This window comes from Globicephala melas, chromosome 17 (genome assembly GCF_963455315.2).
Source record: "Globicephala melas chromosome 17, mGloMel1.2, whole genome shotgun sequence".
Lineage (NCBI taxonomy): Eukaryota > Metazoa > Chordata > Mammalia > Artiodactyla > Delphinidae > Globicephala > Globicephala melas.
Genome location: NC_083330.1, coordinates 77,535,009 through 77,541,008, shown reverse-complemented (window position 1 = coordinate 77,541,008; position 6,000 = coordinate 77,535,009). Strand labels below are relative to the sequence as shown.

Below are 6,000 nucleotides of genomic sequence, written 5' to 3'. Positions count from 1 at the left end.
GAGCGCAGGCCGGCGCTGCGTCAGCGGAAGCGGCGCGCGGCGGCTGTTTCCGACCTGATAAAGCGGCGTTGTCCCCGCGCGCCGGCCACAGCCTCGCAAGCGCTCCTTCTGACCCCGGGTCTATCGCTGACTGACCGCCTGCCCGGCCGGCCGGCCGAGGAGCAGCCGCCGCCGGGTCCCGCCGCCGCCGCCCCCGGAGCGCCGCGCCCCCGCCGCCACTGCCCGGCCCGGCCCGGCCGCCCAGCCGCGCCGCCGCCCCGCGGCCCCGGCCGGAGGAGACAGGTGAGCGGCCGGGCAGCCGCCCCCTACCCCGCACCTGGGCACCCGGCACCTGCTGCTTCCCATGTCCACCCCATCCCCGCGCGGCCTCGAGCTCCGGGTCCCGCTCCCGGCCCTCCTCGGCATCTCTTCCCCGGGGAGGGTGCTCCCACGCCATGGCCGGGAGCCTTCTCCCGCCCGGACACCCGCCCCTGTCCTTGGCCCTCTCCCTTCTCCCCGACTGCACCTGCCCGTCCTCGTCTTCGTCCCCCCAGCCTCCTGGAACATCCCGGGCCCCTCGCCGCGGTGTGCACCTTCCCATGGACCCTGTCCTGGTCGCATCCCTCAGCGTCCCCCACCCCTGTCTTCTCGGGTTACTCTACCCGGAGGAAGCCTGGCGCCTCGCCCCCTAGGTCCCGACCCTTCCCTGCGCCCTCGGTTTGATGTCGCCAACTTCTGAGAGTTCAGCCTCTGTCCCCTTTGCCTGAACCCCTCCTGCCCCCAGCACACGCACGCCCTCAGCACGCCTAGCCGGGCTTCCACACTTGGAACTCCGAGCTGACCCCCGGGGCTGTGCCTGTGTTTTTGTCTTATCTGCACTGTCCTCTGGTCTGTCCCTTTGAAGACACCTCTATTTCCCGCAGCCAAGCTGTGCCTGGAGGAGAGGGGCCAGTGCCTCGGTGCATCCAGGTCCAGAGCCCCTGCCCTGCAGAAGTCCCGGCATATTCATCTGCATCTCTGCACCGCTTTCCCTTTCCCTCCAGCCTCGCCCTCCTAGAGCTCTTGAACTTAACCCATTCCTCCCCAAGGTGTGTTGCTCTTGACTGGGCTCCGGGGGAACACATTCCAGCAAAGGGCTTTTTCAGAGGAGGTATGTCAAAATGGGAGGGGCGGTGGTTTGAAAAAAAAAAAAGCACAGCCTCCTGATTAACCATTCATAGTGATTCTAGGTGTGTGTTTGTGTGTGTGGGGGGGGACACACACTTGATCTCCTAGGGAGTGTGAGATTTTTTTCCTTTCCAGTGGGGGCACTGATGGGTCAGACTGAGCCAATCAGCCCCATTGGATACCCCAGTTGACTCCCACAAAAAGGGGCCTTGTCGCTTCTGGTTTGGGGGGCATCTCGTAGCCTAAGGCCTGGGGCGGCAGGAGGGTGTAGGGGATGAGTGATCGAAGCAGCTGTTGTGGGTTCACATGATTGTCCGGATCGAAGCCTGTTTCTCCTGGGAAAACCCAGGCCGATCTTTGCGGCATTACATGAGTGAGCCCTGCCCTTCCCTGCACCTCAGCGTCTCTGCTTCTCCCGTCAGTAACGGACAGGTAGGGTTACCCACAGGGGGAATCTTTCACCTCTTCCATTTTGTGCTTGTAATAGGAGAAAAAGGAAGAATATAAAAAAACTGGAGCATTGGTTTACCGATGAAGTGTACTAAATGGCTGGGCATGAGCAACAGTGACCCCAGCCTCCTTTAAAAAAAAGCAATAATCTTCTCACTTTGCTGCTAGATCTGAATTATGTATTAAAAGAAGGAGTAAGAGTTTATTCAGTGCTTGAGAGATCTTGCAGAATCCACTTGAAGGTGGGGAGGTGCAGTGACTGTGGCCTGGAGCCATGTAGGCCCCAGGTGGGAAGACCCAGGCAGACATAAAACGCCAGGGCTTCTGGAGAGAGGGTGGGGAGTAGGTTGTCTTAAAAATCAGGACTTTCAGTCCCATTCAGGCTAATTGTTTTTCATGGGCAGCAGCTGTAAAGGGGAGAAGGGGATCGTTTGAGATACATTTGAAATGCATATGAGGTATTTAGTGTCGGGTGTTGTGTGGACTGGGTGTCCCCCCGGGGAGGCTGCCCAGGGGGCTCTGGGCCTGTGAGAGTTGCCAGCTTCCCTTGCAGAGATGCGTGCTGCAGCCTTGGCCCTTGTCGCATCGTGAAAGCAGAGCAGAGATTGGACTGGGTGATCTCCAAGGCGGCTTGCAGTTTTTAACGTCCTGGGGCCCTCTCTGCCTTCAACTTTGCTTGTTGGAGAGTGGGACGGGGCGGGAGGAGCCTGGGAACGGGACCCTGCCCTCTCGGAGCTGGGAGATCCCGCCCTGCAGGTCTGCAGGGGAGGAGGGGCTGCGGCTGTGGCAGCTCCCCAGCCCCAGTGGAGGAAGGGGGCCCAGGAAGGTATTTTAGCCAGCATTTAGGCTGCTTGGTGTTGGATTGGTTTTGTCCGTGTTGTCAGAGGGGCGGGTGGGGAGGAGAGTGGACGGGCTTCCCCGGGGTCTGGGCTTTGCTCTCATTTGCTGCCTGTGGCGCCGGTTGGTCCCCGTCAGTCGTCTGCACCCTCTGCCCTCTCTCACTCGTCCTGTGGGGCCCGGAAGCCCGGACCTGTGTAGCCGGCAGGGGTGGTTCGTGACCTAACAGCCTGGCACGGAGTGAGGGTGACTGGTGAGCGCCGTAGGTGGCAGACAACCCCAAATTGCAGTGCCCTCCTCGGGAACACCCCTGGCAGACCTGTGTCTGTAATTTGCGGAGCCGGAATGCGCTGGAAGCCGTGTTCCCTACTGAGGACGGGTGAGGATGCTGCTCCGCACTCGCTTCCTCTGGTTTCCTAGATTTTTTTTTTTTTTTAATCACAGCAGAATTCTGTTGATGAAGGTGTACTCAGCAAAACCCCATTAGGAGGGCTGCCTCGACTCCAAGCCAGGAGACATGAGAGCACTTTAGCTCTGCCGAGTGGAAATCTGACCGGAGGGAAAAAGCCTCCCAGATGAAGAGAGGCCACATAGAAAGGAGGGGGCAGGAGGGGACCCCCCGAGCAGGGGCTCCCAGGCCGAGGCCAGGCCCGCCACCCCTCCCCCACCCGTGCCTGGACAAGGTCCCCTTGTTTACATCAGCTTAATTATCCCACCAAAATCAATGAACAAGGATCTTTTTAAACATGGAACTTTCAAAATGTGCTTCGAGTGGCTTTTTTTTTTTTAAGGGTATCAAATGCTAACTAAGCCTTTGTGAAATAAGGCACTTCCGCGAACGGGGAGATTGTGGACCTTTTCAATGTGGGTGCAAAGGAGGCTTCCCTGCCTCTGTTCACAGCAGTATTCACGGCAGTCATTTCCATCCCGCTGCCACTTGGGCAGTGGTGACATTGCTTTGTGTCGCTGCTCCTTTGGCAAGTGACTTTTAGAGGAGGCATTTTAAGAAGATTAAGACCCACAGGCTTGCGGGGCAACAGCATGATCCCCGCTGTTTCCGTGGCACTAAGTGTTCCTTTTACACCCGGGTCCTGCAGCAGGGCCTGGACACTTGTCGTTCCCACCATAGCCGATGCGGATGTGCTGCCCGGATGCATGGGCAGTGGGTCTGTCTGGGTCGTTTGTTGAGTGCGCTCATCTTGGGTTAAGTACACTGCTAGCTTTTTGAGAGAGATGATGGGAAAGGAAACAGGTTCCCAAGGTTGGAGAGGTTTCTGAGTTCTCTTTGGCTAGTTTGGAAGCTCACGCAAGACAGAGGTCACCAGGGTCCATAGCAGGGCCCGCAGGGAGCCCCCAATGAGGGCGCACGCTGTGCTGGGCATTTTGCCCCCCAAGTGCAGGGTTGGGGTGCTGGCTGTCCTAAGGTGGGATCCTCCCGCAGCTGGAGGATTTGCAGAGTCTTTTCAAGTTACTGAGCAAGGCTGCCTTGCCCTCACTCCCCCGCACTCTGCTTGGCCCCAAGCCCAGGTGAGGGAAGCTTTGTTCCACCTGGGTCGTTGGTGTTTGCATCCTCCCAAGCCTGTTGAAGGATTTCGCTGGCAGTGAGGAAACCTGCATTCCTGAAGCAGTGCCCGAGAGGTGCTTTATTGTGCCGCCTTGAAAAAGTACTTTCCAACCTGGGATTATGTGGCGCAGCTGGTTTTGAGTTTTTGGAGTTTGCTGGAGGGTCTCTCCTGGGGTTTTGTCTTTAAATCCTGGAGCCAGGTGAACTGGTTGGCAATCAAATTCTTCCCATTTCAAAGAAAGGAAAATCTTGAGTGCAAAATTCATAGCAAACCCTTAATACAGATAAAGAGAGTGCATCTCTGGTCCAGATGTAGTGGTTGCTGTACTTTTACATGCAGATCTCGCTGCACAGTTTTAAGCGACCACTTGGATATTGCAAGGCCAGACAACAGTAAATAATCTCCTCGTTGCCAACGTTTTCGTCACCATTTTAAGGAAACGTATTTATCCAAAAGAGGATGAGTTTGGGTTTGGAAAGAGAAAGGAATATTTTCCCATCAATTATCTTGAGGGGAGGGGTTTGGGATGAACTTGTTTATCCAGAGGGCATGGACGGAGGAGGGGCACCAGCTGAGGGTGTGGAAGGCTGCGCTTTCACCATTGCGATCACCTGTTAAGTTGGGGCTGTTTCAGAGGTATATTGCCTTAAAGCAGAGATCTTCAGACATTTTTGACCCGTTCTGTAAAATAACTTTGAAAAACTATGGGCACCTTTTTAAGTTGACATCTAAACTTTTTCCTTGTCGTTTAAAATAATGAAACGCTCTAATGACTTGAAAGCCTACCATCGCCCTTTGAAAAAAGGAGCAAAGTGTTCTGAACAGTTTTAACATGTGCATCTTCGTTTCTTCCTGAGCTCCTATGTTTGCTCCACTTTCCCTCCCGGATTTTACTCTAAGGCCACGCACTTTGATACTTGAAAGCCTTTTATCGGTCATTGTTCACACTTCTCTGTCCCCAGAGTACACATAAACCGCAATTTAAAACATTTCTGTGATTGTGAGGCTGTGTTAATCCAGAAGAATTTTTTGTCACTGTAAATATCGTCAGTGCAAAAGTGGTCACAGAAGCAGAAATGTATTGTTGATCTCGATAATTACTGGATGTACAAAATAAAAACATTGGCAAGCGTGTCTTAAAGAGCTAGCTGGGTTGTGGGGGGAGGGTCCCTTTAAGGTGCCTCAATTAAAGGAATTACCCACCTGTCCTTGATGCCTGTTACACCCCACCACAGGGACTGAGGAAGGGAGAGTGTGAAGGTGACCTTGGTGGAGGGGGAGGGCACTGAGGCTGGGACTTCACCACCGGCCGTGTCACAGGCAGTTCAGCGCTGAGGATCTGTGAACCCAGACTCTCCAAGTCACCCACACCTGAGAACCCTGAGAACGCCTTTGCGTTTGCACCCATGCCTTAAGGTGCGGTGCTGCTCTGTCACCTTACTGTGCTCGGTGGATGGAGGGGTAGAGTATCTGCCACTACTTCACTAAGTGGTGGCGTCCATGCTGATACACGTGTACTTGCATATTTGATTGCATGTTTCCCAGATGGACTGTGTTAAAGGGCAAAAGGCAATACAGCTTGTAAGTGTGCGCATTTTGGTTAGTGGCAACGCGTTTTTATTTGGTTGGGTTAAAATTGAAGCCTATGGAATAGTGCTTTGAGTTAAAGAGGTTTTCGTTCGCCCTGCGGGGATCCTGTCAGCTTGCTCTGCCCGGCTCCCTTCTCTGGCTGCAGTGAGTGTGTCTGCAGGGAGGAGAGCGCGGTCTTTGCTGGTCTCCAGGGCGAGGGCCCCTGGGCTGGGGGAGGGCCCCTGGGGGTACAGAGGAGCCTGACGGGTCGGGGTTTGTGGAAATGGGGCCTCTCTCCCTGAGAAGCGGGTGAGGTTGGTGTTAGTTCCCAAACCTTCCTCCGAGCTGTTTGGAAGTCCTGGGCTGGTGTTCTCTTAGCTAAGCTGGAGATGCTCTCAAAGCATGGACACTTACTGTGTTTAGCCTAAGAGCC

General features: G+C 55.2%; 1 protein-coding gene across 1 annotated transcript in view; it reads left to right on the top strand.

The window, feature by feature from the left end:
• Positions 1-226: 226 nt before the first annotated feature.
• SLC45A4 (solute carrier family 45 member 4) overlaps positions 227-6,000 on the top strand; it is a 75,894-nt gene continuing 70,120 nt past the window's right edge. The window contains exon 1 of the mRNA XM_060287656.1: positions 227-282. The gene's annotated coding sequence lies outside the window, so the exon portion shown is untranslated. The remainder of the gene's footprint in view (positions 283-6,000) is intronic.